Consider the following 27629-nt stretch of genomic DNA (forward strand, 5'->3'; position numbering starts at 1 on the left):
CTCGAACCCCTGAGCTCAGGTAATCCACCTGCCTCAGCCTCCCAAAGTGCTGGGTTACAGGCATGAGCCACCATGCTCAGACAAGTAGCCAAGTTACAATCTTTTTTTTTTTTTTTTTTTTTTAGATGGAGTTTCGCTCTTGTTGCCCAGGCTGGAGTGCAATGGCTCGATCTCAACTCACCGCAAGCTCCATCTCCCGGGTTCAAGCGATTCTCCTGCCTCAGCCTCCCAAGTAGCTAGGATTACAGGCATGCACCATCAAACCCAGCTAATTTTGTATTTTTAGTAGAGATGGGGTTTCTCCATGTTGGTCGACCTCATGTGATCCACCTGCCTTGGCCTCCCAAAGTGCTGTGGGATTACAGGCGTGAGCCACCACGCCCAGCCTTTTTTTTTTTTTTTTTTTTTTGAGATGTAGTCGCACTCTGTAGCCCAGGCTGGAGTGCAATGGCTTGATCTCAGCTCAGTGCAACCTCTGCCTCCCAGGTTCAAGCAATTCTCCTGCTTCAGCCTCCCAAGTACCTGGGATTATAGGCACGCTCCACCATACCCTGCTAATTTTTGTATTTTTAGTAGAGACGGGGTTTCATCATGTTGGCCAGGCTGGTCTCAAACTCCTGACCTTGTGATCCCTTCCAAATGTTGGGATTACAGGCGTAAGCCACCGCACCCAGCCTCTGAGACTTTTTATGCAGCCTTGGAATCCTGGGCTCAAGCGATCCTTCCACCTCAGCCTCCTGAGTAGCTGGGACCACAGGCACATGCCACCATGCCAGCTAATTTTTTTTTTTTTTTTTTTGAGACAGAGTCTGGAGTGCCCAGGCTGGAGTGCACTGGCATGATTTTGGCTTACTGCAACCTCCGATTCCCGGGTTCAAGTGATTCTCTTGCCTTGGCCTCTTGAGTAGCTGGGATTACAGGCATGAGCCACCACGCCCAGCTAACTTTTGTATTTTTAGTAGAGACAGGGTTTCACCATGTTGGCCTGGCTGGTCTTGAACTCCTGACCTCAGGTGATCCACCCGCCTCGGCCTCCCAAAGTGCTGGGATTACAGGTGTGAGCCACCATGCCCGACCTTTACAGTGACTTTTCTGCATTCCAGCAGGCTGGCTGTTCCCTCAGGAATAATCTCCTGTGTGTCTGAATCATATATACCCAACTGTGACTAGAATAGTGAACTGTGAGTCCTGCATCAACCCAAACATGCTCTTTCACTCTGCATACTGCCCCTAAATTAGTCACTCTCAGAATCCATTTTAGTAAATGTTCCTCAGGAAGCCGATGATACTGATCTATGAAATGGAACAATTCCTCCACATTCTACTGTCTGGTTTCGATAATTACTTGGTTCCTTCACATTGACTACCTTCTTGGTAACCACAGGTCTCAGAGGTACTTTCTGTTGTCCCTGCATAATTTCCTCCTCTGTGGGTGACTCTGAGGCTAGTGTCCTGAGCTCAGCCAGACCCACATCTGTGCTTGGTCCAGCCTCAACTCCTAACCCAGCACCCTCTTTTACTTTCATTTTAGCCATTATAGATAACAATAATCAGGGGACTGAATATTTCACATTTTTCTTATTAGTTTGCATTTCCTTATGCATTCAATGAACCAATTCCTGGGAGTTGGATCCATCTCTAAATTCCACTAGTAAGTTTTACCTTTAGTAACTGATCTCAACAGAGTTGTGGCTTCACACCATGGTGACCACGTGGTCACCCAGGAATTGACGACCTCTTCCTCCACTCTTTTATCCTTTTTCTTCCCAAACCACATGTTTATGTGAGTCAGGGCCATTCCTGCAAATCCCACTTCACTGACACCAATTGTTTAGAGAAAACTGTAACCATTTCCTCTACTCTCACACCACAGCAATCATCCACACAGATTTCTGTGACCATACACATGGGGCTTTTGTTCCCCACCCAGCAGTGGACACCAGCTGGGTGTCCTTTAATTCAGTTCTAACACCATCTACCCAGAGACAGTGTCAGACCTCATAGGTTGAGGGCTTAGTCCCCAAGACTGCCTCCCTGCCCCGCACCAGTCCCAAGTCTGGGCCTCCAGAACTTCTGACCAGCAGGCTTCAAGTTGGGGTTCTCATGACCCCCTCTTTGGGTCCAATTGATTTGTGGGAGCAGCTCACAGAACTCGGGGAAACACTGACAATTACTGGTTTATTAGAAACCATATTGCAGGCCTAGTGTGGTGGCTCATGCCTATAATCCCAGCACTTTGGGAGGCCAAGGCAAGTGCATCGCTTGAGGTCAGGACTTCAAGACCAGCCTGACTAACATGGTGAAACCGTCTCTACTAAAAAAAAAAAAAATTAGCCAGGCGTGGTTGGTGGGTGCCTGTAATCCCAGCTACAAGGGAGGCTAAGGCAATGAGAATCGCTTGAACCCTAGAGGTGGAGGTTGCAGTGGGCCGAGATGGCGCCACTGCACTCCAGCCTGGGTGAAAGAGCAAGATTCCATCTGAAAAAAAAAAAAAAAAGCCAGCATATCGCAAAGGATACAGATGAAGAGACACGGAGGGTAAGGTATGAGGGCAGGGGTGTGGAGCTTCCATGCCCTCTCTGGGTGCTCCACCCTTCAGGAACCTCCAGGTGTTCAGGCATCTGGAAGCTCACTGAACCCTGTCCTCTTGGGTTTTCATGGAAGCTTTATGGGAGGGTCTTAAGGCCCACAGTCAGAAAGGCCCAGGAAGGTTAGAGTGAAAGGAGTGCGGAAGGTCAGATACTGCCCCTGAGGGCTAACACACTCAATATAATAACAAAAGACTAACAAGGACTATGAGAGTCATGAGCCAGGAGCTGTGGACGAAAACCAATATGTATCATAACACCATACCATCTTTGAAAAAAAAAATAGAGACGGGAGTCTCGCTGTGTTGCCCAGGCTCATCTCGGACTCCTGGGCTCCCTGGGCACAGTGGAACAGCCTGTAATCCCAGCACTTTGGGAGGCCGAGGCGGGAGAATCATTTGAGGCCAGGAGTTTGAGACCGGCCTGGGCAGTATAGTGAGGCCTCATCTCTGCAGAAAAAATTGTTTTAATTAGCCAAGTGTGGTGGTGGTGCCTGTAGCCCCACCCAGCTCCTTGGGAGGCGGAGGTTGCAGTGAGCAGAGATTCCGCTGCCACTGCACTCCAGCCTGGGCAAGAGCAAGATGCCTTGTCTCAAGAAAACAAAAACAAAAACAAAAACTCCCGGGCTCAAGCGATCGTCCCTCCTCCGCCGCCCAAAGTGCTGGGGTTACAGGCGTGAGTCCCAGCGCCCGGTCCATACCATCTTTTCCTTTATGTTTTGCACGTTTTATACTTTGTTAGAGAAAACATCCCCTATCCCAGTGTCATACAGCTATCTTTCCGTTTTCTTCCCAAAGCTCTGTAATAGCGTTGCTTGTTCCCTGTAGGTCTCTAGTTCATCTGGAATTTATTTGGAGGCCTGCCGTCAGATAGGATCTACTTTATCTTTTCCATATGGATGGCCAATTGTCTCCAAACCAATTACTGAAGAGGCGGTGCAGCCTCCCCCACCCCCTGGGGCGTTCCAAGTCTTCGCTGGGAAGACCTTTCCGTCGGTCTGTCAGTCTGTCCCTGCCTGGCGGGCTTTCTCTGGGAACCGCTGCAGACGCGCTGGCGAAAGCACCACCGCCAAGAGTTATGCTCAGACGAGAGATTTTGTTTTCTTCTCTCTCTTTTTTTTTTTTTTTTAAAGAACTCGGCCGCTTTCCAGTCCCCAGAATCCTCTGGGCTTCTAGAGAAGTCTCTGGCTCGCCCCACGCCCGCCTTCTACCCGGCCTCGGCTCAGTTTCCCTCCCCGCACCCCGCAGAGCCTCTCAGCTTCCTCCAGCTCTGGCCGGGAGGATCTCCAGCGTCCCCCAAGAGGACCCAGTAGTCTCGCCCTTTCAGGGAAGGGTTCATTGCTCCCTCTGAAGTTGAAGGGTGGGGTGGGAGCTCCTTCGTTAGCCTTGAGGCTCCCTTCCCCCAGCAGAACCGCTCCTTAGGGGCTGGCTGTTCTCAGAGGCTTTGCCAGGACTGTCTCCCAGTCGGCCCAGGTGAAGCGCAAGGCTTCAAGAGATGAGAATAAACTGACCCCCGGCCACGTGAGTCTGGTAGGGCTTTTACATAGTAAGCTAATGCCGGGCGCGGTGGCGCCATCTTGTAGTCCCAGGTACTTGGGAGGCCCAGGCGAGAGGATTGGTTGAGCAGAAGAGTTTGAGCCCAGTCTGGGCAACATAGCGAGACCCCCATCTCTAAAAATAATAATAATAATTAGCCGGGTATGGTGGCTCACGCCTGTAATCCCAGCACTTTGGGAGGCCGAGGCGGGCGGATCACTTGAGGTCGGGAGTTCGAGACCAGCCTGGCTAACATGGTGAAACCCCCGTCTCTACTAAAAAGACAAAAATGAGCCGGGTGGTGGCACATGCCTGTAGTTACAGCTGCTTGGGAGGCTGAGTCAGGAGAATCGCTTGAACCTGGGAGGCAGAGGTTGTAGTGAGCCGAGATCTCGCCACCGCACTCCAGCCTGAGCGACAGAGTAAGACTCCGTCTCAAAAAAATAAAATAGGCCGGCTGCGGTGGCTCACGCCTGTTATCCCAGCACTTTGGGAGGCCGAGGTGGATGGATCACCTGAGGTCAGGAGTTCGAGACCAGCCTGGCCAATGTGATGAAACCCTATCTCTACTAAAAATACAAAAATTAGCTGGACATGGTGATGGTGGCCTGTAATCCCAGCTACTTGGGAGGATGAGACAGGAGAATCGCTTGAACCCGGGAGGCAAAGGTTGCAGTGAGCCAAGACCGTGCCATTGCAGTCCAGCCTGGGCAACAAGAGCAAAACTCCGTCTCAAAAAATAAATTAATTAAATTAAATAAAGCAATAATAACAATGATAATTAGTTCATAAACACTCGGGAAACCGGAGAATTAAGTTTCTCCTTTTCTTGTGATTCGCAACAGTGCCTTACTCAAACATATAGTCTCCCAGAAGTTGAAGGATGAGTTGAAGTCTCCCAAAAGTTGGAAAACTTTCTTCAAATCCCAGGTTGTAGGCAAGCAGGTTAGAAAACGTGAATATGGCTGGCCGGGTGCAGTGGCTCATGCACTTTGGGAGGCCGAGGCACGTGGATCACCTGAGGTTGGGAGTTCGAGACCAGCCTGACCAACTGGAGAAACCCTGTCTCTACTAAAAATACAAAAAATTAGCTGGTCGGCCAGGCGCGGTGGCTCACGCCTGTAATCCCAGCACTTTGGGAGGCCGAGGCGGGCGGATCACGAGGTCAGGAGATCGAGACCATCCTGGCTAACACAGTGAAACCCTGTCTCTACTAAAAATACAAAAAATTAGCCGGGCGAGGTGGCGGGCGCCTGTAGTCCCAGATACTCGAGAGGCTGAGGCAGGAGAATGGCGTGAACCTCGGGGGGCGGAGCAGCCTGCAATGAGCCGAGATCGCGCCACTGCACTCCAGCCTGGGCGACAGCGAGACTCTGTCTCAAAAAAAAAAAAAAAAAAAAAAATTAGCTGGGCATGGTGGCGCATGCCTGTAATCCCAGCTACTTGGGAGGCTGAGGAAGGAGAATCACTTGAACCTGGGAGGTGGAGGTTGCGGTGAGCTGAGATCGTGTCATTGCACTCTAGCCTGGGCAACAAGAGTGAAACTCCGTCTCAAATTAAAAAAAAAAAAGAAAACATGACTCCGAGTTGGAGGAGTTGCACGGCACACTTCCTCTCAGAAGCCATCTCTAACACACAGGAGGCTCCTCTCTTTCTGGTCTTGTAGAAATGGGTTGGAAATTGAAATGCACTCGCAGAACTGACCGTAGCTCTCCCAGTCATTAGCAGGGTATGCTTTCCAATCAATATGGGTTAAATGAGATGATGCATGAGCACCTAGCACAGTGACTGACTCATAGTAAGCACTTAACAAATATTAGCCACTGTTATTATCACTAGATGCAATCGGAACTGAAGTATATAGCTTGGCTGCTGCTGCAGATGAAAGATTTTTTTTTTTTTGAGACAAAGTCTTGCTCTGTCACCCAGGCTGGAGTGCACTGGCACAATCATGGCTCACTGCAGCCTTGACCTCCTGGGTCCTGGGCTCAATTGATCCTCCCACCTCAACCTCCTGAGAAGCTGGGACTACAGACACATACCACCATATTGACTAATTTTTGTTTGTTTCTTTGTTTTTGAGACAGAGTCTCACTCTGTCGCCCAGGCTGGAGTGCAGTGGCACGATCTCGGCTCACTGCAACACCCCCGTCTCAGGTTCAAGCAATTTTCCCACCTCAGCCTCTCAAGTAGCTGGGATTACAGATGGCAGCCACCATGCCCAGCTAATTTTGTATTTTAAGTAGAGACGAAGTTTCATCATGTTGGCCAGGCTGGTCTTGAACTCCTGACCTCAGGTGATCCTCCTGCCTTGGCCTCCCAAAGTGCTGGGATTACAACCATGAGCCACCTCACCTGGCTTTTTTTTTTTTTTTTTTGTAGAGACGGGAGTTGCCTAGGCTGGTCTTGAACACCCAAGTGCTTATGATCCCACAGATTCAGTTTAAGATCGAACTTTCATGAGGTTCAGCAGAAAGTCCAGGGTCATGGTCCTTCTCATAGGTTTCACATCCAGGGCCTCAAGGTCATGTACCCATGGCTTGATTGTTGAATGTTGACTTTAATTGGCTTGGCTGCAAGTTCTCTGGTCCTGGTTGTGATAATGCAGTGGGATGTGCTGTTCCTTAGTCTGAGGCCTTGGTTGGCCTCTGATAATAAACGTAGCATTTGTAAACTAACAAGTTTGTTAAATGTCCAGAGCCTTTCTTGGACATCCCAGGTGGAATAAAACATGTTTTGGGATGCACTTTCATTCTGACCTTTCCTGAATGCCTAGCCTGCAGTATGTCAGGAGCACAGGTATCTTGTCAAGGTGAGGAGGTAGAAGTGTGAGGTGGCGGAATGAGGCTGTGGCAGGGACTGGGAAGAAGAGCAGCTAATTAGAGCTTCTTCCAGTCATGAGACTGGAATCTTATGACCCCGGGAAGTTTAACTTTCGAAATAAAGAAAAGGGGGCCAGGCGCAATGGCTCACGTCTGTAATCCCAGCACTTTGGGAGGCCGAGGCGGGCAGATTGCCTGAGGTCAGGAGTTCGAGACCAGTCTGGCCAACATGGTGAAACCCCATCTCTACTAAAAATACAACAACAACAACAACAAAAAATTAGCCAGACATGGTGGCGTGCGCCTGTAATCCCAGCTACTCAGGAGGCTGAGGCAGGGGAATTGCTTGAACCAGGGAGGTGGAGGTTGCAGTGAGCCGAGATTGTGCCACTGCACTCCAGCCTGGGCACAGAGCAAGACTCCGTCTCAAAAACAAAACAAAATAAAACAAAAAAGAAAAGGAAAAATTAAAACAATGATGGCAAAGAGCCGACGCTCTTTATGTGAAGGGAGTTGTACTAAATTCATATTTTAGTTGTGAAATAGAACAAAATGGGCTGTTTCTGTAGTTTTTTTTTTTTTTTTTTTTTCGGAGACGGAGTCTTGCTCCGTCGCCCAGGCTAGAGTGCAGTGGCGCGATCTCGGCTCACTGCAAGCTCCGCCTCCCGGGTTCACGCCATTCTCCTGCCTCAGCCTCCTGAGTAGCTGGGACTACAGCTGCTGCCACCGCGCCTGGCTAATTTTTTGTATTTTTAGTAGAGACGGGGTTTCACCGTGTTAGCCAGGATGGTCTCGATCTCCTGACCTTGTGATCCGCCCGTCTTGGCCTTCCAAAGTGCTGGGATTACAGGCGTGAGCCACCGCGCCCGGCCCTGTTCCTGTATTATTTTCTCAAGGAACAGGAAAAAGAAAATAAGCCTAAAAGTAATCCTGTTTGTAGATCATTTGATTATTCTTTTTTTAATTATGCATCTATACTAGGCTGGAACACTGGAATTTTTTTCTTGGTAGTTTTTTTTTTGTTTTTTTTTTTTTTTTTTTTTTTTTGAGATGGAGCCTTACTCTATCGCCCAAGCTGGAGTGCAGTGGCGCGATCTCGGCTCACTGCAAACTCCGCTCCTCCAGTTCACGCCATTCTCCTGCCTCAGCCTTCCAAGTAGCTGGAACTACAGGCGCCCACCACCACGCCCAGCTAATTTTTTGTATTTTTAGTAGAGATGGGGTTTCACCGTGTTAGCCAGGATGGTCTTGATCTCCTGACCTTGTGATCCGCCCACCTCAGCCTCCCAAAGTGCTGGGATTACCGGCGTGAGCCACCGCGCCCGGCCCCTTTTCTTTATAGATTTATTTGCCATATATATATTTTTTTCTTTCCCACTCTTATTCTAGGTTCAGTGGGTACATGTGCAAGTTTGCACACTGTTTTGTTTTGTTTTGTTTTGAGACGGAGTTTCGCTCTTGTTGCCCAGGCTGGAGTGCAACGGCACAATCGGTTCACTGCAACCTCTGCCTCCCGGGTTCAAGCGATTCTCCTGCCTCAGCCTCCCCAGTAGCTGAGACTACAGGCATGCGCCACAACGCCCGGTTAATTTTGTATTTCTAGTAGAGACAGGGTTTCTCCATGTTGGCCAGGCTGGTCTCAAACTCCCGACCTCAGGTAATCCACCTGCCTCGGCCTCCCAAAGTGTTGGGATTACAGGTGTGAGCCACCACGCCCGGCCTTGCACACTATTTTAAGCTCAGAAAATAGAGATAGCAAACCAAAGTCATATGGTTTTGTGAAGGAGATAGACATACCAAAAAGTTAGCACCGAGTGTAGAATACAGAACTCCTCGTCTTCATCTTCCTCTTCCACCTTTTTCTGGGCAACTTTAGCAGGACCCTTTGCGCCATCAGACTTTCCTTTTGACTTATAGACAGCAACATCCTTCTCATACTTTTCCTTCAGCTTTGCCGCCTGAGTGATGTAAGGCTGCTTTTCACTGTCATTTAAGTTCTTCCACATCTCACCCAGCTTTTTTGCCACGTCTCCAATAGGGATGCCGGGGTTTGTGGATTTGCTCTTGGGGCAGAATTCTGAACAGAACAGGAAGAATCAGACGGTGGCCTTTTGGGGGCATTAGGATCCTTCTTCTTGCCTCCTTTAGCTGGTCCATAATCCTTAATTTCCTGATCATAGTGCACTTTATCCGCCTTTGCCAGTTCATTGAATTTAGATTTCTCTTTCTTGGACATTGTCTTCCACCTCTCAGAGCACTTTTTGGAAAATTCTGCAAAATTGACGGGGACTTTTGGGTTTTTCTTCTTATGTTCTTCTCTGCACGTCTGCACAAAGAAGGCATAAGCAGACATCTTGCCCTTTGGTTTCTTGGGGTCACCTTTAGCCATCCTGAGTGTATTGTTCACTAGTCTTGTTCTTCAAATATTATAGCCAATCATGCCACACTTGCCTGTGATCTCTCCAACATAAAACCACATTCACACCTCAGTGGCCACCAAATCATTCAGCACCACTTCCTTAACTGTGAGCGGTTTGAAGCTACCAGTTTGAGCACTAGTGACTTATTTTTTTCCCCCAGGCTTTGGATAGCTCTAGGGATCTCAACAGGGGTGGAGGAACCAGCTCAACTTTGGCATAGTACCAAAATGTGGCCAATTGAGGTTTCACATAAGTCACAGCAGCATTGTTCACTAGCGCCAGAGTCACCTCTGTGAGGTTACGGACAAATTAGGCCGTGGTTCTAGGATGGAAAGTCCGTCATCCCAAACAGGCAGCTGAACATCCAAAAGATTGGTTTTATAGACAGAAAAGGACTGAGGAAAGCAGAAACAGAGAACAAAAAGTGGATTGGTTGTTTCAAAGCGATTTCCTTACAGGATTGAAACAGAGGGGGCCTCATTATCATGGCAACAGGTAAACTGAGCTCTTTAGATTGGGTGCTGTGAATCTCGTGGTGTGGTTTTTTAAAATTTATTTAATTTAATTTTTTTTTTTTTTTTGAGACAGAGTCTCGCTCTACCACCCAGGTTGGAGTGCTATGGCATGATCTTGCCTCACTGCAAACTCCGCCTCCCAGGTTCAAGCGATTCTCCTGCCTCAGTCTCCCGAGTAGCTGGGATTACCAGCGCGCACCACCATGCCCAGGTAATTTTTGTATTTTTAGTAGAAACCAGGTTTCACCATGTTGGCCAGGCTGGTCTCAAACTCCTGATCTCAAGTGATCCTCCTGCCTTGGCCCTCAAAGTGCTGGGATTACAGGCATGAGCCACTGTGCCTGGCCTTTTTTTCTTTTTTTTTTTTTTTTTGAGATGAAGTTTCACTCTTGTTGCCCAGGCTGGCACGGTGCAGTGGTGCGATCTCGGCTCACTGCAACCTCTGCCTCCTGGGTTCAAGCGATTCTCCTGCCTCAGCCTCCCAAGTAGCTAGGATTACAGGCATGCACCACCACACCCAGCCTAAAGTACCTTTTTCTGTCTCCATATGACTCCATTTCCCTGCAGCCTCAGATGCCAACTCGTTTCCTCTTTGGAGCTTTCTGCCGCCTAGGCTCTTGCAGTATTCTTCTCTATGGCTGTGCCTTTAGCTGCAAATAAAAAAAAAAAAGAATCCAAGTCAAGTAGCTTGAACCATAGGAAAAATATACCTCACATTTGAAGAGCTTCAGGGCTGATTAATTTGAAGACTCAGCAGTGTCATCGGGGACTTGGGTGCCTTCCACCTTTTTTTTTTTTTTTTTTTTTGAGACAAGGTCTCACTCTATCACCCAGGCTGGAGTACAGTGGCATGATTTTGGCCCACCACAGCCTCGACCTCTGGGCTCAAATGATCCTCCTGCCTCAGCCTCCCAAGTAGCTGGGAGTACAGGCATGCACCACCATGCCCAGCTAATTTTTTTGTTTTTTTTTTTTTTTGGTAGAGACAGGGTTTCACCATGTCACCCAGGCTAGTCTTGAACTCCTGGGATCAAGCAATCTGCTTGCCTTGGCCTCCCAAAGTGCTGGGATTACATGCATGAGCTGCTGCTCCCAGCTACCGTCCACCATTCTGATCTACCACCCTGAAGACGATGGCTTGTCCTAAAGGTGCTCTCTGCACTGTTCGAGGATGACTGCAGCAGTGTGTGATGGTTAATTGGGTGTATTACTTGACTGGGCTAAGGGATGCCCAGATAACCGGTAAAACATTATTTCTGGCTGTGTCTGTGAGGATGTTTCTGGAAGGGATTCTCATTTGAGCTGATGAACTGAGTGAAGCAGATGGCTCTCCCAGTGTGGGTAGGCATCACCCAATTCATTAAAGGCCTGAGTAGAACAAAAGGATCGAGCAAGGGTGAACTCTCTCTCTCTGCTTGCGCTGAGACACCCATTTCCTCCTACCCTCAGACTTGGGCTTCCAGACTCAGAGTGGGACCCACATCATTGGCCCTCAGCTGATTACCTGGCGTTTGGACTCAGACAGAATTACACACTGGCTTTCCAGGTTCTCCAGCTTGCAGAGAGCATATCATGGGTCTTCCTGGCCTCCATAACCACATGAGCCAATTCCTATAAATCTCCTCATATCTAAATATCTATCTGTATTCTATATCTAGAACCTACTGGTTCTGTTTCTCTGGAAAACCCTAATACAAGTCATTCCAATGCTATATCCCAACATGAAAAAATGCAGCTAGAGAGTGTGTCTTTTCCCACATGTTTCTTTATTTTTAACCAATGAGGAGACCTTCCCCAGAAGCCCCCAGAAGTCTTTATCCTCACATCTCACTGGCTTGTATTGCATTATATGCCCCTTCCTAAATCAGTCCCTGGCAGGGAAATTGTGATAACAATGATTGGCTTGGATTAATCAGGACTCATTGCTGAACCACTTGGAGGAAGGGTGGAATGCAAAACGAAATCGAGGCTTTGTCCCAAATGAAGGGGTAGGCAATGAAACCATACTGACACACGCCAGTTTTCCTTCTGCTTTTTTTGCTGGCTCCTTCATTTTTCTTTGCCATTCACTGTCAGGTTCTAGTCTAGGCCTCTTCCAATCTAGGATGTTCCCAGACCACATATTCTCCCTGGAAGATCCTATTCATGCTGTTAAATACAATTTACAGGAGGCCATTGCTTTAGACTAGCCTCCTGTCCTAGGCCCTAGCAATCCAGACCAAACCAGAATAGAGTCACTCATGCTAGATGTTATGTAATCAAACTGAGCTCTGAAACACGCCTATTAAAAAAAAAAAGAAAAGAAAAGCCAGGCGTAGTGGCTCACACCTGTAATCCCAGCACTTTGGGAGGCTGAAGCGGGTGGATCACCTGAGATCAGAAGTTCGAGACCAGCCTAAACAACATGGAGAAACCCCCATCTCTACTAAAAATACACAATTAGCCAGGCATGGTGGCGCATGCCTGTAGTCCCAGTTACTCAGGAGGCTGAGGCAGGAGAATCACTTGAACCCGGGAGACGGAGATTGTGTGAGGTAAGCTGAGATTGCACCATTGCACTCCAACCAGAGCAACAGGAGCAAAACTGTCTCAAAAAAAAAGAAAAGAAAATGTGCTTTATTTTTTATTTATTTATTTATTTTCAAGACGGAGTCTTGTTCTGTTGCCCAGGCTGGAGTGCAGTGGCGCAATCTAGGCTCACTGCAAGTTCCACCTCCCGGGTTCACGCCATTCTCCTGCCTCAGCCTCCCAAGTAGCTGGGACTACAGGCACCCGCCACCATGCCCGGTTAATTTTTTTGTATTTTTTAGTGGAGACAGGGTTTCACCATGTTAGCCAGGATGGTCTCAATCTCCTGACCTCGTGATCCACCCATCTCAGCCTCCCAAAGCGCTGGGATTACAGGCGTGAGCCACCACACCCGGCCAGAAAATGTGCTTTAAATTCAAGGGCCCAGGCACGGTGGCTCGTGCCTGTAATCCCAGCCTGCACTTTGGGAGGCCTAAGTGGATGGACTATTTGAGGTCAGGAGTTTGAGACCAGCCTGGCCAACATGGTGAAACCCCATCTCTACTAAAAATACAAAAATTAGCCAGGCATGGTGGTGCACACCTGTAATCCCAGCTACTTGAAGGCTGAGGGAGGAGAATTGCTTGAGGTTGGGAGGCAGAGGTGGCAGTGAGCTGAGTGAATGGCACTTGCACTCCAGCCTGGGCAACAGAGTGAGACTCTGTCTCAAAAAAATAAAATAAAATTAAAAAATTCAAGGGACCATTGGAACCTTTGGAAAGACTAGTGGCCCTGGGCCATGGAGTAAAAACTAGATTGCAAAAGGTTACTTATCCTTTTTGTATTTTTGAATTTTTAATTTAATTTTGCTAATCTCTGTATCATTCCAATTTTAGTATATGTGCTGCCAAAACAATCACTGCTTATCCTTATACACAGTTGGCACAAATGGATGTTTGAGAAATCATAAAATTGAGATGTGTGGAAGATAAGGAAGTGGTCGGTGAGTATACACTTTTTTTTGGAGGGTTCAGGGTCTCGCTCTGTTGCCCAGGCTGAAGTACAGTGATATAATCACCATGCACTGGAGCCTCAACCTCTCAGGCGCAAGCAATCCTCCCACCTCAGCCTACTGAGTAGCTGGAACTACAGGCACATGCTGCCATGCTCGGCTAGTGAAAAAAAGTTTTTTGATGCAGATATAGCAAAATATTGCTTATAATTATCAATATTTTAAAAATACAGAAATTGCTGGGTGTGATGGCTCACACCTGTAATCCCAGCATTTTGGGAGGCCAAGGTGAGAGGATCAATTGAGCCCAGGAGTTTGAGACCAGCCTGGGCAACATGCAGACCCCCTCTCTCTACAAAAAAAAAAAATAAATAAATAAAAATTAGCCAGGCATGGTGGCACATGCCTATAGTTCCAGCACTTTGGGAGGCTAAGGCAGGAGGATTGCTTGAGCCCAGGAGTTTGAAGTTACAGTAAGCTATGATCGTGCCATTGCACTCTAGCCTGGGCAACAGAGTGAGACCTTGTCTCTAAAAAAAAAAATTAAATACAGAAGTTATTAGGCCCACTTCAAGATCTCGTTATTGAATGCATTAATAAAGGACACAAAATAAGAGAAAATGTATAACTATGTCAAAAATTATTCAGGCAACTTAAAAATATTGTAACAACATATTGTATATAATTGGTTCCTGTGGTAATTCTATGTGTATCATTTTATGTATTCAAAAAACACCGGGGCGGTGGCCCATGCCTATAATCCCAGCACTTTGGGAGGCTGAGGCAGGCGGATCACCTGAGGTCAGGAGTTTTGAGACCAGCCTGGCCAACATGGTATTTTTGTACTGAAAATACAAAAACATTAGCTGGGCGTGGTGGTGGGCATCTGTAATCCCAGCTACTTGGGAGGCGGAGGCAGGAGGATTGCTTGAACCGGGAAGGCAGAGGTTGCACCACTGCACTCCAGCCTGGGTGACAGAGCGAGACTCCGCCTCAAAAAACAAAAAAACAAAAACAAAAAAACCCCCACCAGACTGCCGAAGGAATCCACAGTTAAAAAAGGTTAGGAACCCTTGCTCCAAGAGAAAAGAGAGAAAGGGAGACTTGTAGTGTCTGGGGAACCTGGCTTTTCAGGAGAGAAGAGAGGCTAACATGTTAAAATACTGCAAGGGCAGAGAGGGGATTTTGAGAGCCAAGGTCCCTGAGGAGGCTGAACTACTGGGATGCAGGGCTCAGGTGGAGGGATTAACTACAGGAAGGAAACCTTTCCCACAATAAAAGGGAGGAAAGAATAAGAGTGGATAAAAATAAATGTTTCAGTGGGGTGGGAGTGGGGGGCAGGAAGTTGAGGGGGCTTCTGCCTGATGGCTTCTATTTTCACCTACAAGTAGGAGTGAAGTTATCTGTCGAGAGTTACAATGAGAAGGGAGGAGGATAAAGGTAGGAAACAGAAAGGACTGACAAGGACAGCCCAGAAGAGCTCCCAGCCCAGGAGTGGAGTGGCCAGAGACCACCGGGTTGTCATGGCAACCACCTGCTTGGGTGTGCACTGCCTCCATCAGTGCTCAGCTGCCAAGTGTGGGATAAGAGGGCAGGAAGTCAGCTGGAGCCAGGGCTGGGGTTCTCCCAGGAGGATGAGGGGAGGATCAGGGGAATGGAGGAAGCATGGATCAGCATATCCAGGCTGCAGGAAGAAGAATGTGATGCTAGAATGGGGCTGATAGCTGAGGAGGGTGAATAAACACAGGGAAGAAGAATGAGACCAAGGGAATGAGAAAGTGGAGATGCAGGAAGGGATGAACCACGGATGAGCCACTGAAGTTTTTTTTTTTTTTTTTAAAGACAGAATCTTGCTGTGTTGCCCAGGCTGGAGTGCAATGGCATGATCTCAGCTCACTGCAACCTCTGCCTCTTGGGTTCTAGCAATTCTCCTGCCTCAGCCTCCAGAGTAGCTGGGACTACAGGCATGCACCATCATGCCTGGCTAATTTTTGTATTTTTAGTAGAGACGGGGTTTCACCATGTTGGCCAGGCTGGTCTCGAACTCCTGACCTCAAGTGATCTGCCCGCGTTGGCCTCCCAAAGTGCTGGGATTACAGCCACCACGCCCAGCCAGAGCCAGTGAAGTTTAAGGTTAAGGAATAGTTCATGGATGGCAAGTGCTGGGCTCTGGCCACTGTGTGGGCAAGTGAAATAGGGAAGAGGTAAAGGGTGTTGGTAAAGGGGAACTGCCAGTCCAGCCAGGACCATCCAGATGGACATATTAGGTTGATGCAAAAGTAATTGTGCTTTTTGCCATTAAAGGTAATGGCAGCCGGGTGCGGCAGCTCACGTCTGTATTCCCAGTACTTTGGGAGGCCAAGGTGGGTGGATCCCCTGAGGTCAGGGGTTTGAAACCAGCCTGGCCAACAAACATGATGAAACCCGTCTCTACTAAAAATACAAAAATTAGCGAGATGTGGCGGTGGGCACCTGTAATTCCAGCTACTCAGGAGGCTTAGGCAGGAGAATCACCTGAACCTGGGAGGCAGAGGTTGCACTGAGCCAAGATGGAGCCATACCGCTCTAGCCTAGGTAGCAGAGTGAGACTGTGTCTCAAAAAATAAATAGATAAAAAATTAAAAAATAGGCCGGTCGCGGTGGCTCACGCCTGTAATCCCAGCATGATCCCAGGTGGATCATGAGGTCAGGCACTGGAGAACAGCCTGGCCTACATAGGGAAACCCCGTCTCTACTAAAAATACAAAAAATTAGCCGGGCGTGGTAGCAGATGCCTGTAATCCCAGCTACTTGGGAGGCTGAGGCGGGAGAATTGCTTGAACCTAGGAGGCAGAGGTTGCAGTGAACTGAGATTGTGCCACTGCACTCTAGCCCGGGCAACAGTGCGAGACTCCGTCTCAAAAAACAAATAAATAAATAAAATAAAATAAAGGTAATGGCAAAAACTGCAACTACTTTTGTACCAACGTAATAAAAGTCACCTGGGATGAGAGTGAGACCCCACCACCACCACCGCCCCGCCACCCAATGTGGAGAGGAAGGTCTTCTGGAAATATGGAGGAGTGATTTTGAAGTCATTAGATCATTGGAACAATAGTAGATAGAGGCCAGGTGCAGTGGCTCACGGCTGTAATCCCAGCACTTTGGGAGGCTGAGGCAGGAGGATCACTTGAGGTCAGGGGTTCGAGACCAGCCTAACCAACATAACGAAATGCTGCTTCTACTAAAAATACAAAAATCAGACAGATGTGGTGGCATGCACCTGTAATCCCAGCTACTTGGGAGTCTGAGGCAGGAGAATCGCTTGAACCTGGGAGGTGGAGGTTGCAGTGAGCCAAGATTGCGCCATTGCACTTCAGCCTGGCAACAGAGAAAGTTAAAACAAAACAAAACAAAACAGAAAAACCTCTAACCTTTATAAAAGAGGCTACAGCCTGGGCAACACAATGAAACCGCCGTCTCTTAAAAAAACCTAAAAATTAGATGAGCATGGTGTTGTGTGCCTGTACTTCTAGCTACTCCAAAGGCTGAGGTGGGAAGATTGCTTGAGCCCAGGAGTTTGAGGCTGCAGTGAACTACGATTGCACTATTGCACTCCAGCCTGGGTGACAGAAAAAAAAAAAAGTATGGTGGTTTCCAGCCCAGGAAGGTGGTCCCCTCCCATACCCCACCCAACCAGAAAGTATTTGCAAACCCACAGAGGCCTTTGGTTTTATCACAATGCTGTGGGTGGGTGATACTGGCATTTGGTACCTAGAGATTAGGGAGGCTAAACACTCTGCGATGCACAGGAGAGCTCCACACGCTGATGAATTGTCCTACACAAAATGCCAGTCATGCATCTCACACATTTTATGGATAAGCAGACTGAGGCTCACAGAGCTGAGGTATGTGCCTACTTTTGGGAGCTTCTGTAGCATTGAAATTATATTAAGACTTTTTTGTTTAAGAGATAGGGTCACTGCAGTGAGATGAGATCATCCCACAACACTGCAGCCTGGGCAACAGAGCAAGACCTTGTCTTGGGCATGGTGGCTCACACCTCTAATCCCAGCACTTTGGGAGGCCTAAGTGGGAGGATCGCTTGAGGCCAGGAGGCCGAGGCTGCAGTCTTTGCACCACTGCACACCAGCCTGGGTGACAAAACAAGACTCTGTTTCAAAGAGAGAGAGACAGAGAGAGAGGGTCTCGCTCTGTTGCCCAGGCTGGCCTCCAATTCTTGGACTCACACAATCTTCCTGCCTCAGTCTTCCAAGTAGCTGGGACTACAAATGCGTGCTACTATGCATGGCTTAAGATTTTGTGTCTATATCTGAGGTCCCTGTGGCAGACAGTGTCAAGCAGCAAGTCTCACCCTTTCACCCTAGTTACCGCCCAGTGATTGGTCTGTGTTTGCCACAGTTCAGGCCAATGAGATGTAAGCAGAAGTCATGGAGCAGGGCTCCTGGGTAAACTTTCTCAAAAGGGCAAGTGAAGCTGGATGCTCCTTCCCCATTGGCTCTGCTCCTTCCTACCTACCTTCCTTCCTCCCTCCCTCCCTCCCTCCCTTCCTTCTTCCTCTCTCTCTCTCTCTTTCCCTCCCTCCCTCCCTCCTTCCTTTTTTTTTTTTTTCTTTTTTAACGGGGTCTCACTCCATCACCCAGGCTGGAGTGCAGTGGCATGATCTCGGCTCATTGCAGCCTCAACCTCCCGGGCTCAGGTGATCCTCCCACCTCAGCCTCCCAAGTAGCTGGGACTACAGGTGCATGCCTCCCAGCTAATTTTTGTGTTTTTTTCTGTACAGACCAGGTTTCACCACATTGCCCAGGCTGGTCTCAAACTCCTGGGCTCAAGTAATTATCCTGCCTCCGTCTCCCAAACTGCTGGGATTCCAGGTGTGAGCCACCATGCCCAGTCTCTGCTCCCTTCTTTCTGCTAGGAACTTGGTTCCACAGCCATCTTGTGCCTATGAACACAAAAGCCACATGTTAGTGATGGTGGAGCAGAAAGAAAGAAAGACCACGTGTTCTTGCTGACTTTCTAAGAAGCGCCCCAGACCTGGACTGCCCACCTCTGGATTTAACAAATGAGAAAAACAAACTATTATTTGTTTAAGCTACTGTTAATTGGTTGTTCTGTTGAATGCATTTCTACCTGATAGAGTCATAGGGCCAGTTAGTAACCCGGGTTTTGACTCTCACAATCTAATATGCTTTCCTTGGCAGCAGTGGATCTCCAAGTGTGGTCCCCGGACAGGCAACATCAGTATCACGGAGAAACTTGTTAGAAATGCAGAATATCATATGCCACCCCAGACCTTCTAAGTCAGAAACCGTGGGGGTGGGCCCAACGATCTGGTTTAACAAGCCCTCCCAGTGATTCTCATGCACCGAAAGTGTGAGAACCACCGTTCTGTAGCCATGCTCTTCACTGTGTGGTTCTGGACAACCTGGGAGCTTGCTTAAAATATACCATTTCAGCCGGGTGCAGTGACTCACACCTGTAATCCCAGCACTTTGGGAGGCTGAGGTGAGCGGATCGCTTGAGCCCAGGAGTTTGAGACCAGCCTGGGCAATATGGAGAGACCCCCATCTCTACCAAAAAAAAAAAAAAAATCAGCCAGGTGTGTTGATGCACGTCTGTAGTCCCAGCTACTCAGAGGCTGAGGTGGAAGGACCCCTTGAACCTAGGAGGCTGAGACTGCAGTAAGCCATGATGGCGTCACTGCACTCTAGCCTGGGGGACAGAGCCAGACCCTGTCTCAAAAAAAGGAAAAGCAAGGCCAGGTGCAGTGGCTCAAGCCTGTAATCCCAGCACTTTGGGAGACCAAGTCTGATCGCTTGAGCCCAGGAGTTCAAGACCAGCCTGGGCAACATGGAGAAACCCTACAAAAAATATAAAAATATAAAAAATGCAAAAATTAGCTGGATATGGTGGCACACACCTGTGGTCCCAGCTACTGGGGAGGCTGAGGTGGGAGGATAACTTGAGCCCGGGAGGCAGAGATTGCAGTGAGCCAAGGTCGAGCCACTGTACCCCAGCCTGGGTGACAGAGATCCTGTCTCTATTTTTAAAAAAAGGAAAAGAAAAACATACCGTCTCACGCTCCACTACATGCAGACCTACTGAATCTAAATCTACATTTTTAGGAGGTTCCTGGGTTGTTTGTACACATATTCAAGTTTAAGAAGCACTGCTCTACAATATGCTTAATTGAGTCTTTTTCTTTCTTTTATTGAAGAGCACTGAAAAGATACATAACTGATCAGATTGAAGTTACATGCTCAGGATTCAGCTATGCCTTCCAGGTTCAAGCGATTCTCCTGCCTCAGCCTCCCAAGTAGCTGGGATTACAGGTGCGCACCACCACACCCAGCTAATTTTTGTATTTTAGTAGAGATGAAGTTTCACCATGTTGGCCAGGCTGGTCTCAAACTCCTGACCTCAGGTGATCCGCCAACCTCGGCCTCCCAAAGTGCTGGGACTACAGCCATGAACTACCACACCCAGCCCACAGTTGCTTTTAAATGGAAAACTTATTCCAAACATAAATTTGAGGTCGGGCAAGGTGGCTCACACCTGTAATCCTGGCACTTTAGGAGGCTGAGGTGGGAAGATTACTTGTTCGAGTAGTTTGAGACCAGCCTGGCCAACATGGTGAAATCCTGTCTCTATTAAAAACACAAAAATTAGCTGGTGATAGTGGTGCACACCTCTAATCCTAGGGAGGCTGAGGCATGAGAATTATGTGATCCTGGGAGGCAGAGGTTGCAGTGGGCCAAGATTGCACCACTGCACTCCAGCCTGGATGACAGAGTGAGACTCTGTTTTAAAAAAAAAAAAAAAAAAAGGAAAGAAAGACAGAAAAGTGCCAGCCTGGGCAACATAGCAAGACCCCATCCAACTTTTTTTTTTTTTTGAGACGGAGCCTTGGTTTGCCGCCCAGGCGGAAGTGCAGTGGCACGATCTTGGCTCACTGCAAGCTCCGCCTCCCGGGTTCACGCCATTCTCCTGCCTCAGCCTCCCGAGTAGCTGGGACTACAGGCGCCTGCCACCGCGCCCAGCTAATTTTTGTATTTTTAGTAGAGACGGGGTTTCACCGTGTTAGCCAGGATGGTCTCGATCTCCTGACCTTGTGATCCGCCCGCCTCAGCCTCCCAAAGTGCTGGGATTACAGGTGTGAGCCACCGCACCCAGCCCTAACTTTTTTGAAGTAGTTAACTTACAGAAATGTAGCTATTAGAAGAATAGGGGTATTTCTGTCATTTTTTTTTTTTAAGATGGAGTCTTGCTCTGTCACCAGGCTGGAGTGCAGTGGCACGATCTCAGCTCACTGCAACCTCTGCCTCCCGGGTTCAAGCGTTTCTCCTACCTCAGCCTCCCGAGTAGCTGGGACTACAGGCACCCACCACCACGCCCAGCTAATTTTTGTATTTTTAGTAGAGATGGGGTTCCACCATGTTGGCCAGGATGGTCTTGATTTCCTGACCTTGTGATCTCCCTGCCTCAGCCTCCCAAAGTGCTGGGATTACAGGCGTGAGCCACTGCGCCCGGCCATTTCTGTCATTTTCATTACCTTTTGTGCAACATGGAGGTTCTGTCTGTTTGCCTTGTTGCTACAGTGCATCATGATGTTGATTTATTAGAGGTACAGTGACACATGCTAGACCTAAGCAGGACCTGGAGCTCATTTCTTAAGTAGGCTTCCCGGGCTTTCTTGCACAGGGTTCACATAGAAAATGAAGATGTTATCCAACACCCCAAGAAAAGGGAAGGGAAGAAGCAGCTTGCTGCAGGATGGGCTGCCTGCAGGCTCCAGCCAGAGCTGAAGGGTCCCGATCCAGCACACCTATGGCCCATCATAGGCACACAAGTCTATTTTAACTCACCGTATTGTGAATGAGGAAACTCAGACCCTTTTCTTTTTCAAAAATGTATTTGAATCATTTACAAATAATAGTATTAGTATTATGTGCATGGTCTGTATTTTCCTTTTATTAGGAAAATTACATATATATATTTTTTCCTTCTTAAACATGATTTCTGTTTAACCAATTATATATTTATGTTGGGCCTTTTGTCAGAGATCCTTTCTGAGATCCTTTCTAAGGTCCTGCTGTTGGGCTGGCACAGTGGCTCACACCTATAATCCCAGCATTTTGGGAGGCTGAGGTGGTCAGATCACTTGAGTCCAGGAGTTCGAAACTAGCCTGGGCAATGGTGAAATCCCGTTTCTATATAAAGTACAAAAATTAGCCGGGCATGGTGTCATGTGCCTGTAGTCTTAGCTACTCGGGAGGCTGAAGTGGGTGGATTGCTTGGACTCAGGAGGCATAGGTTGCAGTGAGCTAAGATCTTGCCGCTGCACTCCCGCCTGGGTGACAGAGCGAGACCCTGTCTCAAAAAAGAAAAGAAAAGAAAAGAAAAGATCCTGCTGTTCCAGCCATTTGTGCTTCTATGCTTTCACAAATACCTTTTTTTTTCTTCTTTTGAGATGGAGTTTTGCTCTTGTCACCCAGGCTGGAGTGCAATGGCGTGATCTCGGCTCATTGCAGCCTCCACCTCCTGGGTTCAAGCAATTCTCCTGCCCCAGCCTCCTGAGTAACTGAGATTACAGGCGCCTACAACCATGCCTGGCTAATTTTTGTTTTTTTAGTAGAGATGGGCGTTTCACCATGTTGGCCAGGCTGGTCTCCAACTCCTGACCTCAAGTGATCCACCCGCCTCAGCCTCCCAAAGTGCTGGGATTACAGGCTTGAGACACCGTGCCTGACCAAAACTTAAAATATTTTTTAAAAATGTAATAGAGTCGGGGGTCTTGATATGTTGCCCAGGCTGGTCTTGAACGCCTAGCCTCAAGCGATCCTCCCATGTTGGCCTCCCAAAGTGCTGGGATTACAGGCATGAGCCACTGTCCCCAGCCTGAAATATTTTCTAATATGGTAAAATATATTTCTTACATAAAGTTTTAATATGTTATTATATTTTGTAAATTGATTTTTTTAAGTACCTGGGATTAAGTTATTATTCCTTTATTCCTACATCTTCCATTATTTATGTTATTATTATTTTTTTTGAGATGGAGTCTTGCTCTTGTCGCCCAGGCTGGAGTGCAATGGTGCAATCTCAGCTCACTACAACCTCCTCCTCCCAGGTTCAAGCGATTCTCCTGCCTCAGCCTCCAGAGTAGGTGGGATTACAGGCACCTGCCACCACACCCAGATAATTTTTGTATTTTTAGTAGAGACAGGGTTTTGCCATGTTGGCCAGGCTGGTCTTGAACTCCTGACCTCAGGTGATCCGCCCATCTTTGCCTCCCAAAGTGCTGGGATTACAGGCGTGAGCCACTACACCCGGCCTGCTTCCATTATTTTTATATGTATGTTGAGAATTTTAGTCCATTTTGATTTAATAGATATTTATTACTTATTTATTTATTTTTGTAGAAACAGAGTCCCTCTGTTGCCCAGACTGGAGTGTAGTGGCATGATCATAGCTCACTGCAACCTTGAACTCCTGGGGCTGAAGCAATTCTCTTGCCTCAGCCTCCTAGTAGTAGGTAGGACTACAGGTTAGTAACACAGTGCTAGGCAAATTTTTAAATTAAAAACTATTTAGGATATTGTTATTAAGCATTAACATTTGACATGATTTTAGTTTCCTACTATCATTTGGTTTGTTAAATCAACACTGTAGGCCGGGTGCGGTGGCTCACGCCTGTAATCCCAGCACTTTGGGAGGCTGAGGCAGGCCGATCATGAGGTCAGGAGATCGAGACCATCCTGGCTAACACCGTGAAACCCCGTCTCTAGTAAAAATACAAAAAATTAGCCGGGCGTGGTGGCGGGTGCCTGTAGTCCCAGTGACTCAGGAGGCTGAGGCAAAAGAATGGCTTGAACCAGGGAGGCAGAGTTTGCAGTGAGCCGAGATGGCGCCACTGCACTCCAGCCTGGGCGACAGAGTGAGACTGCCTCAAAAAAAAAAAAAAAAAATCAACACTGTAAAGTTCTCAGAATAGTAATTTCACACTCTAGTTGAAGACAGGAGGCTGGGCACAGTGGCACATGCGTATAATCCCAGGACTCGGGATTATATGCGTATAATCCCTTGGACTCCCAAGGCCAAGGTGGCAGGATCCCTTGGGACCAGGAGTTTGAAACCAGCCTGGGCAACATAGGAAGACCCTGTCTCTACCAAAAAAAAAAAAAAAAGCCCCCCAAAAAACACGCATGGTGGCCCCTGCCTGTAGTTCCAAATATTTCCAGGAGTTCGAGGCCGCAGTGGGCTATGATTATGCCACTGCACTCTAGCCTGGGTGACAGAGTGAGGCCCAATCTCTAAAAAGAAATGGAAAAAAAAGAGAGAGAAGATATAGCTTTTTAAGGATATTTTAAGTCCTTAACACTTTGCACTAATGAAAAGTGTTTCGTTTGCTAGTTTTGGAGCTCTTGTTTTCTGAGCCCTGGCTGGCCTGCCCCTCTAGCTTGCTTTTTTTCTTTTTGAAGACGGGGTCTCACTCTGTCGCCCAGACTGGAGTGCAGTGGCGCGATCTCGGCTCACTGCAACCTCGGCTTCCCAGATTCAAGTGATTCTCCTGCCTCAGCCTCCCGAGTAGCTGGGATTACAGGTGCCTGCCACCACGCCCGGCTGATTTTTGTTTTTTTAGTAGAGACAGGGTTTCACCAAGTTGGCCAGGCTGGTCTCGAACACCTGGCCTCAAGTGATCCACCCACCTCAGCCTCCCAAAGTGCTGGGATTACAGGCGTGGGCAACCACGCCCGACCCCCTCTGGCTTCTTACCTCTCCCGACTTCGGTGATTGTCCCTAGGGCCCAGCAGGTCTCAGACAGTCGCTGGCTGTCTGGGCCAGTCCGTGACTATTCTGAGAACTCTTCCCTTGCTTGCTTCAAGCTCAACTGTAAGTTAGCGATAGAAACAGGTCTGCCAGTGAGTTTTCTAGATAGACCAAGACCAAACAGGTTGAAGCAGTGCTCGCTGGTTGAATCACTCTGTGCTCAAATAAGGAGCTGATAAACCAAGGAAACAAACTTGTGTGCACTTCCCTGCTTCCCTCTGCCATAGTTCCTCCCCATTTCAGGAGTGATATATGGCTGTTAATCACATGTTGAAGCATAGTCATTCCTAAACTGTTCTCATGTGTTTGAATCAAAGTAATTTTAATCTTATCTTTCCTAATCTGAATTGACCTCTGTGTAGCACTGTTTCTCCTTCATGGCCTATCTAGAAGCTATTGAGGATACAGAAAAAGAAAATGTATACTCTGGTACCTTTGTTAATGTAGAGATGTCTATTTTTATTTTTGAAAGGAAGAAATAAAACTATTATTTACAGAAGACATAATTGTACATAGAAAATCCTAAGGCATGTACCAAAAAAAAAAAAAAAAGCTAATAAGGGAGTTTAGAACTAATAAGGGAGTTTAGAAAGGTTATGGGATATATAGTCCATATAAATAAGTCAGTTGCATTTTTTTGTTTTTTTAGACAGAGTCTTGCTCTGTCACCCAGGCTGGAGTGCAGTGGCACGATCTCCACTCACTGCAACCTCTGTCTCCCAGGTTCAAGGGATTCTCCTGTCTCAGCCTCCCAAGTAGCTGGGACTACAGGTGCCTGCCACCACGCCCAGCTAATTTTTTGTGTTTTTAGTAGAGACGGGGTTTCACGGTGTGAGCCAGGATGGTCTTGATCTCCTGACTCGTGATCCGCCTGCCTCGGCCTCCCAAAGTGCTGGGATTACAGGCGTGAGCCACCGTGCCTGGCCATCAGTTACATTTTTTAATTAAAAATTGTTTATTTTTTTAAAAAACTTATAAAGTACATATAACATAAAATTTACTATTTAACCTTTTTAACTTTTTTTTTTTTTTTTTTTTGAGACACGATCTCTCTCTCTGCTGACCAGGCTGAAGTGCAGTAGTAGTGTGATCTTAGGAACCTTGTCTTCTTGGGCTCAGGTGATCCTCCCACCTCAGCCTCCTGGTTAGCTGGAATTATAGGTGTGTGCCACCACGCCCTGTTAATTTCGTGTGTGTGTGTGTGTGTGTGTGTGTTTTATTTTTTTGTAGAAACAGAGTTTTTCCATGTTGCCCAAGCTAGTCGATTTTAACCAATTTATTTATTTATTTATTTTGAGACAGGGTCTTGCTCTGTTGCCCAGGCTGGAGTGTAGTGCTGCAACCTCCACCTTCCAGGTTCAAGCGATTCTCCTGCCTCACCCTCCCAAGTAGCTGGGATTACAGGCATGCACCAACATGCCCAGCTAATTTTTGTATTTTTAGTAGAGACCGCATTTCACCATGTTGGCCAGGCTTGTCTTGAACTCCTGACCTCAAGTGATCTGCCTGCCTCAGCCTCCCAAAGTGCTGGGATTACAGGTGTGAGCCACCACGCTGGGCCATGTGGCTAATTTTTGTATTTTTTTTTTTTTAGAGACAGGGTCTTGCTATGTTGCCCAGTTGGTCTCCAACTACTGGGGTCAAGTAATCCTCCTGCCTCAGCTTCCCAAAGTACTGGGATTGTAGGTGTGAGCCACTGTGCCCATCCTAAACACAAAATGTTTAACACGAATCATTATATTTATATAAGCCTAATGGAATGAGGGCCGGGCATGGTGGCTCATGGCTGTAATCCCAATATTTGTGAGGCCAAGGCAGGAGGAACACTTGAGGCCAGGAGTTCTAGACCAGACTGGGCAACACAGCAAGACCCTGTCACTACAAAAAAATAAATATTGGCCTTTTAGGAATTCATAACTCTTTATTTCACTAGTTAAGGATTTAAATAGTATTAGCTGGTGCTTCAATTATTTGTAAGCCACAGTTAGCAGACTTTAGTTCAACAGCATCGCAGGGTGCATATTGAGTTCCTGGCAGTAACAAATCAATAACATTTTACTTCTGATTTTGTTTGAAAGAAAACCTTATGATGAGCCGGGCACAGTGGCTTATGCCTGTAATCCCAGCATTTTGGGAGGCCAAAGTAGGTGAACTGCTTGAATCTAGGAGTTCGAGACCAGCCTGAGCACCACAGTGAAACCCCATCTCTATGTTATTAAAAAAATTGTATTTTAAAAGGAAACCTTAGGCCAAGCGCAGTGACTCACTCCTGTAATCCCAGTACTTTGGGAGGTCAAGGCAGGTGGATCACCGGAGGTCAGGAGTTCGAGACCAGCCTGACCAACATGGTGAAACCCCGTCTCTACTATAAATACAAAATTAGCTGAGTATGGTGGCGCATGCCTGTAATCCCAGCTACTTGGGAGGCTGAGACAGGAGAATCACTTGAACCTGGGAGGTGGAGGTTGCAGTGAGCTGAGATCGCACCGCTGCACTCCAGCCTGGACAACAAGAACGAAACTCTGTCTCAAAAAAAAAAAATAATAAATAAATAAAAGGAAACCTTATGATGATTTCATTTTATATGTGTCTGGGTTTGCTTTTTCTTCCCCAGATGATGTGTTTGTTGGTTAAGCGTATGTATGGCACAAGTATATGTGATATGTTTCTTTCATTTGTATTGGAAAAGAATTTTACCAAGTATTATTTATGTTCCCAAGTGATTGTTAGAATTGAGTAATGCAAACGACTGATAATAGGAATCTGGCTTCTATTCAACTTGAAAAAGAGGTATTGGTGCCAATGGTAAACTCCTCATCTGCACTAGCAGAGGGCTGGTATTGTACACATTTCCCTGAAACAGAATATCTAAATGGACTCTGTGTCCTTTTGAATGTATCACAATCTTAGAATAACAGACTCCTCTAGAAGCCGAACCCCTTATTTTACAAACCCCTAACCCCCATCAGACACAAGTGTTCCCCTTCCAGTTTTTCTCTCATACCTTGTCCAACCTTCATTATAGCCCTAATCACACAGTTACATGATGAGTTATTTACATTAACACATAAACAATGGAATGAGCAATTCTTCAGCCATACTATATCTTGCTCATCTTTGTTGTCTTCAGCACTTAGCACAATGCCTGGAACTTACTAGCTACTCAATACATATTTGTTGAGCAACAGAATGATGAAACTGAGGCCCAGGGACAGGAAGTGACCTGCCCAAGATCACAAATGTAGTAACAACATTCTGAGAGAAAGGTTATGATAACATTTTAATTACATTACATTGCTTGGAAACACATAGTAAGAGGCCAGAACAGAGCTGGATCTTGGAATAAAATTTTGATCACAGGTTATTGACAGAATTAAAATTAATGGCTGGGCACAG

At 47.3% G+C, this 27629-nt stretch overlaps 2 pseudogenes; both read right to left on the minus strand.

Annotated features, from left to right (window-relative positions):
* Nucleotides 1-8711: 8711 nt before the first annotated feature.
* LOC109026757 (high mobility group protein B3-like) lies at nt 8712-9334 on the minus strand (annotated as a pseudogene).
* Nucleotides 9335-9364: 30 nt separating this feature from the next.
* On the minus strand, nt 9365-9674 carry LOC109026758 (ATP synthase subunit g, mitochondrial-like; annotated as a pseudogene).
* Between the last annotated feature and the right edge of the window lie 17955 nt (nt 9675-27629).

Source organism: Gorilla gorilla, chromosome 4 (assembly GCF_029281585.2).
Source record: "Gorilla gorilla gorilla isolate KB3781 chromosome 4, NHGRI_mGorGor1-v2.1_pri, whole genome shotgun sequence".
Lineage (NCBI taxonomy): Eukaryota > Metazoa > Chordata > Mammalia > Primates > Hominidae > Gorilla > Gorilla gorilla.